Genomic DNA, 8,314 nt, shown 5'->3' with positions numbered 1-8,314 from the left:
AAAAGAATCCCATGTCAAAGACAAACACTAGAAAAAAAACTTTATAAAAGCTTGAGCTCTCTCACAATATAAGCTATAGTTTTTGTGGTGATGATTTTTCTAAATCTTGTAGCTTATTATATTGGTGCTTTCATTGAGAGTCGGCTAATCGAAAAAGACTACTTACAAAAAATTCTGATTTTGGTAAAAAATTTTGACCAACAAAAGACCGAGTAAAGTATCACTGAGGAGTAAAGTTGTGCGGAGTGAAGTCTTCGGAGATCAACGTCAGAAAAAGAATCTTATAACTTATAAGACTTTAGGTTCTCCCATCATATGAACTAGCTTTTATGATGTAAATTTTTTCATGATCTTATAGTTCATTACATAATTTTTCTAATAATCAAGATAGATGCATAAAATTAAGAGATGTATCTGTTATAGTTTTAAATTCGTTATTTCTCTGAGCTGGCCTAGCTATATATATGTGTGTGCGGATGCGTAGCTTGTAGGTGAATTTGAGAATACTTAACAACATATATAAAGAAGCAAACACCAACTAGTTTGTGTTTGGGTGCACAGTGCAACTTTGGGCTCATGAGCAGATCATAGATATAACACTAGAAATACCAAATATAATAAAGCTGTAGTCATTCGTACATAAATAGTATTTACACAAATTCATTAGGGACTAATATATATTCACCCCGTCCCGATTATGCATATTAAACTGAAGCTTGGAGATGAGAAAAGGGAGAAGGAAATTAAAAGGACCGGCCCCGTGATATATAGAAAGCAAAGCAAGCCTAATAATCTGTTTACCCACAAACTTTAGCTTCTTTAGATAGAAAGTAGCAATCATTATCAGCAGTGGCGGAGCTTAGTTCAGACAAGGGGGCCATGGTCCCCCCAAATTTTTTATAAAAAATTTAGTAGTACTTTTTCAAAAGATAAAAAATAGTTTAATTGACTTAAATACTTTACTATGACTTAAAGTATCTAATAAGTTCAATAAACAACACTCTCTCTATCTTTAAATTCAAATATAAAAAATTAGATATTATTTATTTAATTAAGACCTAGAAAAACACACACATAAGCACACACAACTAATAATATGCGGTGAGTTATAGTCTGCACCGGCTCAATTAAGGAGAAGGATGCACCTTGTCCTTTTTGCATCGCTGTCCAACTTGAGGGAGTGACACGCATAGATGAGAACTGGTGAGGTGGCCTGTGTCAGATGCAATGTTCACTGGCAAAGGAGTAGAGTGGTAAATGGAAGAAATTTTAATTTGGCCCCCATTTGAGACTGGTTTGTAAATGTCAAGAAATTACAGGCTGGGGGCTAAAACCGAGTTTTTGGTAGAATAGATAAATTTTTGGTCCACTTTGAAGTCTATAGTGTGATAAAATTCGTCGGCCTAATTTTTTTTATTCAGAAACACAATAAATTACAAGGCCTAGTATTATTATGGTATTTACTATTTTGTTAGCTAAGTAGTGCCAGATTGTTGTGTAATTTATATGGTGGGACATGAGTGCAATTTTTTTTTTTTGTTTTCTACGGTATCTCCCAACTCGACAGGTCAAAGACTAATCCGTCGCGGTACTGAGCTCCATTTAAGGGTTTGTCACTGGCCAATGGGTTGCTGCATGCATAAGGCGGGATTCGAACCCCCGACACTTGCTTATGTGTTGCAACTCGCAACAATAAAAGTCGAAGGAGACAGACACCTGCATCAAACAGACCAACCATGGTATTTAATAATTAATTATTTAATAATTAATATAACAATAAAAAGAATGAATTCATGATTCCTATTATGGTTCTGCTATGTTACCAACAGCATATCTGCCAACTTCTGCCAATTCTTATTTATAATTGTGTTTCATAGAAGTGTGTTCGTAGATGTGTCTAATAAAAATGTCTTTTTTATAATTGTGTTTAATAGAATTGTCTTTATAGATATATTTTCTGGATGTGTCTCTTTATTTATGTATTTAAAATATATTAATTATTAGACACATCCACGAACACACTTCTATGAAACACAATTATAAATAAGAGTTGGCAGAAGTTGACAGATATGTTGTTGGTAACGTAGACTTTTCCTTCCTATTAACTAGGCCTCTCCACACCTATGACCCAATCAATTTAATGAAGAATCTAACACCGGGATACTCTCTTCTTCCTTTTTACACCCTATAACCCTCCTTAGCTTGAACTGAACTTCATGCAGGCCTTGTCTTTTTAATCCAGTTATTCATTTTTTGTGAAACACAATAATGTGCCTGATTTATACAGCCATTAGCAACTAATATAATCTAAATTAAACCAATATATACGCATCAAAATAAATATAGATTGCTTCTTTTAATGACTTAGGACCTAGTACTCAATGGCATTACACAACTATTTATTACTTACCCTCTTTGGTTAACAATAATTGTTTTTTTTTATCGTTTCTTTTCGGGAAATTGACAAGCAAGAAAAAGCTCCGATCCACACAACAATACTCTAGTTCCCTAATAAGCCAACCCATTTTTTATAAGTCAAAACTACAGTTTTATATGATGCTCTTCCTATTTCATGCTTAAGGCAATTTGATATTAATATTGGACACAAATCATAATGATATTGCGTATATGGACCATAAATTCATAACCAATTAAGCAAACATGGAGAAGGATTCAATTTTGTAGGGTGACAAAAACAGTTATTAACTACTAACAAATACTTTTTTTTTAATTTATATACTAGATTTCTTTGGTTTTAATTGGTAAGAAAATAATAATACTGTGGGTTTTTTTTTTTCTCTTTTTTTTGAGCCCAAATTTTAACATTTCACAACTAAATTATAGAGCTAACATATTATAAGTCAACGAGTGATGTTTTTGCTCACCTAGTTTCCAAAATCATAATTCTGTCAAAAAAGAAAAAAAAAATATAATGCACAAAGTTTGCAAAGAAGGAATATATGAGCAAAGGTTCTGAATATATCTGTATGGAATAATAATATTTTTTCTTGTAAATACTATGAAATAACAAGACAAAAAAGATATAAAAGATGCAACTTCCATAACCTATAATCTTAGCTTCTGTGTCAATAACATTACAATAATCATGCGATTGAACTCCGTGTGGCATTTATTCAGTGATAACATGCAGGGTTCACCGACCAAAATAAGAATGAGAGACTCTTAAGTCTTAAGATCAAGGACAAAAAGCCCTAATGCAATTGTATACTAGCCATGAACATTATCAACATAAGCAACCCAATACAGCTTCCTTGGAGAGTTGAGCTAGCTGCAAACCCAAAAAATCAAGGAGAAGGTAATAACTAATTTCAACAAGGTTCAACAAAATTGTAAGCAGCCTAAACAACTATGTAGCAAAAATTGGTTTAGAATGCTGATTTCAGATGAGAAAGCACTTAGAATAAGCGCTTGATTTTCCATGAAATTTTTTTAGCTGAATCACAATTGATAAAGGCAAGTTATGCAACTCCTATTTGTGATTTTACCAGAGCATTGACCTTAGCTTCATTCTTACCGCTCACGGACAATGTTGGTGGCGGTGTTGTGGTAGATGAGTTCGTCATTGGAATTCCCAGGTTAGAGCAACCAATGCCAATAGCACCTTAGGAAAAATGTGAACATTAGATCATACCTTTCCACATTTCTAAACCAATGATATGAAACATGAGTGAGGTTTGTAACACTTACATTGTTTGACACAAGGGAAGGCAGTGGCATTGAGAATATTGTAATATCCAACATCACAATGGCAACTATAGGAGAAGGGTGATGTCTTGTTACATGACCCACCTCCACAATCAACCCAAAAGCAAGCTACATGATCAAAAAGGATATAAACACGAAAAGAAATTGAACAGCAACATTTGATCGCAGCAATTTTTTCTGTCTGTTACCATCAAACCCTGATTCATTGGATCTTCTTTCTTTGTGTGGAGCAGAGGCATGGAGGCTTCCATGCAAGAGTAGTTCAGGGTACCTGCAATTACAAAAAGGTTATCAAGGAAGGTTCATAGTCATTATTAGAATTGAGCACCTAAGTCAAAATCGCAAAAAGCTAACAGTAGAAGTCAGGGTCTAGGGTAAAGACTGGCCACATCTTTCCACATTCAACTCCTTTGTACACATCCTCTGAACTCAATCCACATCCAAAACAAGTTAAAAAACAAACTCAAGCTAAATATGATCAACCCAAGGGTGAAAAAACTGAACTTGAGAAGACCCAAATGAAGAAAAGTATTGCAGGAATCTCAACCCGCTAATCCCAAACATCCCAATAAAGAGAGATGAAAGCAAAGTAAGGGTCAGAATCATCTTCACATACAAACTGTAAAACAAGAATCCCACCGATCAATACGAAAATTGGATTCTGAAACAATTTCACCGCCAACACCCACAGAAACCACTCAGCCTAGATCCAGTACATTTAGGGTTTCCGCATCACTTGCCGGATTATGGTCGTCCCCCATTTGTCAGCGACTATCCCAACTCAATCCACAGCTCATTTATACAGAGGGGTTCGAATGAAAATAAGTATAAATGTAAGTGTCATAATACTATAATAAGAAGTGTATAGGCAACTTTGAAAAAACCTTAAAGATCTGACACCAAAATAGAAATTTATGTCAGCGGTTACTGGTGCATCCTTCTCCTTAATTGCACAGGTGCATGCTATAACTCACCATAATATGCAGCATAGTAATTATTATTATATGGTCATCCTCTGCTGTGGTGCATGTGGAATTACCAAAGGGTACAGAGATCCGAATAAATGTCGATGTCTACGGGGAAGTCATCGGAGGAGAAAGAAGGCATCTTGGGGGTTAATTTGGAGAAAGAAAAAAGAATGGACTATTATTTTTTTTTTCCGGCAACTGTACTGGACTAATTTAAAATAAAGTAAATAAAGTTAGGGTCAAACGTTGAGGATAAAAATAATATTTTTTAAATTTATTCTTAATTTTAATTAATCTTAAATTCTAACTCTACACATAATTAATCTTAGGGTAAAAAACCTTAATAAGCCAAGTCAAGAATCATGTAACGTAAATACGCCAAAGCGAAAATCGTTTCAGCAATAAGCCAAATCATATTTTTATATAATTCGAACCATGCTGGTTCGAATTCCATTTCTACATAATTCGAACCAGCTTGGTTCGAATTACACACAAACACACGCACACACGTAATTCGAACCAGTTTGGTTCGAATTACACACAAACACACACACACATAATTCGAACCAGCTTTACATGCATGTACTCAAATTTTAAATAAAATACTCTACATAGTCAATAATAATTTAGAAATGAAAGAAAATATTTTATTTCATACAAAATAATTAAAAAATATATTTTATTCTATACAAAATAATTAAAAAAAATGGCTTAAAAGATGTTATGAGTACTATAAAAGTTTGTAATATTCTAGTGATTTAGGTAAATACATGATAAAAATATTTTTTCTTTAATTTCTAAATTATTAGTGACTATGTCGAGTATTTCTTTAATGTCCTAAGTCATTCGGACATTACAAATTTTTATAGTACTTCTAACATCTTTTAAGCCATTTTTTAAATTATTTTGCATAGAATAAAATATTTTTTTGTGGTATAATTTAAATAAATTTATTAAAAAATATTCATGAGCTATCAAGAATGGGCAGAAGAGTATTGTATAGAATTCGAATTGCTCACCATATTATTTGAATCAGAGTAATTCGAACTTCTCTATGTGTAATTCGAATCATGTAATATCTCACCATATAATTTAAATAATTTTATTAAAAAATTATCATGAATATTTTTTAATAAATTTATTTAAATTATATCATAAAAAATATTTTATTCTATGCAAAATAATTTAAAAAATGGCTTAAAAGATGTTAGAAGTACTATAAAAACTTGTAATGTCCTAATGACTTAAGACATTAAAGAAATACTCCACATAGTCACTAATAATTTAGAAATTAAAGAAAAAATATTTTTATCATGTATTTACCTAAATCAATAGAATATTACAAACTTTTATAGTACTCATAACATCTTTTAAGCCATTTTTTAAAATTATTTTGTATAGAATAAAATATATTTTTTAATTATTTTGTATGGAATAAAATATTTTCTTTCATTTCTAAATTATTATTGACTATGTAGAGTATTTTATTTAAAATTTGAGTACATGCATGTATTTACCTAAGTTATTATAACATTACAAATTTTTATAGTACTCCTAATATTTTTTAAGCCATTTTTTTTAAATTATTTTGCATAAGATAAAATATTTTTTGTAGTATAATTTAAAAAAATTTATTAAAAAAATTTATTAAAAAATATTCATGAACTATTAAAAATGGACAGAAAAGTATTGTATGGAATTCGAATTGATAGCTCATTAATATTTTAAAGAAGTCTCGTAATTAAATATTTTGTTAGCTTTTTTTAACGTATGAAATAAAAAAATATATTTTTTTTAATTTTTAAATTATTAATTTTTTTAATAAATTTTTTTAAATAAATTATTAATTTTTTAACATCATAATTCGAATTATACAATGAATTACTGTGTGTAATTCGAATCAAGCTGGTTCGAATTATGTGTGTGCGTGTGTTTGTGTGTAATTCGAACCAAGCTGGTTCGAATTACGTGTGTGCGTGTGTTTGTGTGTAATTCGAACCAAGCTGGTTCGAATTATGTAGAAATGGAATTCGAACCAGCATGGTTCGAATTATATAAAAATATGATTTGGCTTATTGCTGAAACGATTTTCGCTTTGGCGTATTTACGTTACATGATTCTTGACTTGGCTTATTAAGGTTTTTTACCCTTAATCTTACTAAATATAACTTAACATTAATTCTAAATTTTAATTTTTATGTCATCCCATCTTCTATCTCTAACTCTTTCTCCTACTAATTTTAGCCTTACATTATCTATCATTTACTACCATCATTATCACTAACATCATCATATTTATAGGTGTTCAAATCTAAATCGGTTTAAAAAAATTACAAAATCACATCTATTCAAATTAAAAATCGAACAAACCACTTAATTTTAGATTTTTTTGGATTTTAAATTAATTTTATTACAGTTTGGTTTAGTTTATGGTTCTAGTCTGTACAATCAAAATGAACACCAATTCAAACCAAAAATTGAAACAAATCGCTCAATTTTAAATTTTTTAGATTTTGGATCGGATTTATTGCGGTTCGGTTCGGTTTGCAATTCTGCTATGCACAATCAAATCGAACCGAGCCGCATATATAATGATAATATAAATATTAAATATAATAATAATAATAATATTATAAGATCCTTACTCCCTTTCCCGTGGCACTTAGCAGTAGCATAGCACCGCACACACAGTCACACACCTCATGCCCATTCTCCACAAATACAAAACCTAACTTAAAATGGGGCATTTTATGTGGCTAATTCACATAAAAATGGTATCCACAATCTTAAAAGTTATTTGGTGAGTCATTGTAAATTTTTTTTAAAAAATTCACTTAATTTCATACAAAAAATACTTGTTATGTAATAATATAAAAAAAATGAATTGAATAATTGTTTGACTACTGAATCATTGGATTCTGATTTATGTAGACAAATTCTTATAAAACTAATAATCGTAGATGAGTTGCCTTTTAAATTTGTCAAATGGGAGGAATTTCGTTATTTTATGAATGTTTTGCAGCTAAAACTCTCGAGAAGAATTTCAATTGCTAGAAATTGTTGGAACTTGTTTATGAATGAAAAATATAAGTTACAGAGTGTCTTTATAAATTCAAATCAAAGTGTGTATTTGACCACTAATTATTGAACTTTTGTATAAAATCTAAACTATCTTTGTCTCACTGCACATTTTATTGATTAAGATTAGAAGTTGCAAAAGAGAATTCTTAACTTTTGTCTTATCAAGAATCATAAAGGTGAAACAATTGGTAAGAAAATAAAAAAATATCTTTTAAATTAGAGAATAAGTAGAATCTTTAGGGCGCGTTTGAAAAGTTTCAAAAGTTACTTTTTTGAATTTTTGACTTATGAAAAGTAGTAGTATTAATGTCTGGTGCAATTTTAAAAACTAAATTGTAACTTTTTAAGAAGCTATTTAAGTGCTTATAGAGAAGTTAAAAAAATGACTTCTCTCATAATAAAAAGCTTTTTATCATATTTCTTTTAAAATAAGTACTTTTAGAACTAAAAAACTAAATACAAAATAACTTATTTATAAACAACTTTTAATAAAAGCATTTATTATTTAAACTATCTTTTCAAAAAGAACTTAATTAAGC

The 8,314-nt window shown here is 30.2% G+C and overlaps 1 long non-coding RNA gene across 4 annotated transcripts; it reads right to left on the bottom strand.

Moving 5' to 3' along the window:
- LOC107625163 lies at positions 2,960–4,534 on the bottom strand. Of its 4 annotated transcripts, XR_002357263.1 has the most exons (5): positions 4,343–4,529; positions 3,915–3,997; positions 3,709–3,834; positions 3,536–3,622; positions 2,960–3,289 (listed from the first exon to the last, which is right to left on the bottom strand). It is a non-coding gene; the product is annotated as an uncharacterized LOC107625163 (long non-coding RNA). The 4 variants fall into 4 exon arrangements; XR_001617094.2 differs by having other exon boundaries at positions 3,709–3,997; positions 4,343–4,534; XR_001617093.2 differs by having other exon boundaries at positions 3,915–4,524.

The sequence above is a fragment of the Arachis ipaensis genome, chromosome B02 (assembly GCF_000816755.2).
Source record: "Arachis ipaensis cultivar K30076 chromosome B02, Araip1.1, whole genome shotgun sequence".
NCBI lineage: Eukaryota > Viridiplantae > Streptophyta > Magnoliopsida > Fabales > Fabaceae > Arachis > Arachis ipaensis.
Note: the sequence above shows the minus strand (reverse complement) of the source record. Positions and strands in the feature narration are given on the sequence as shown.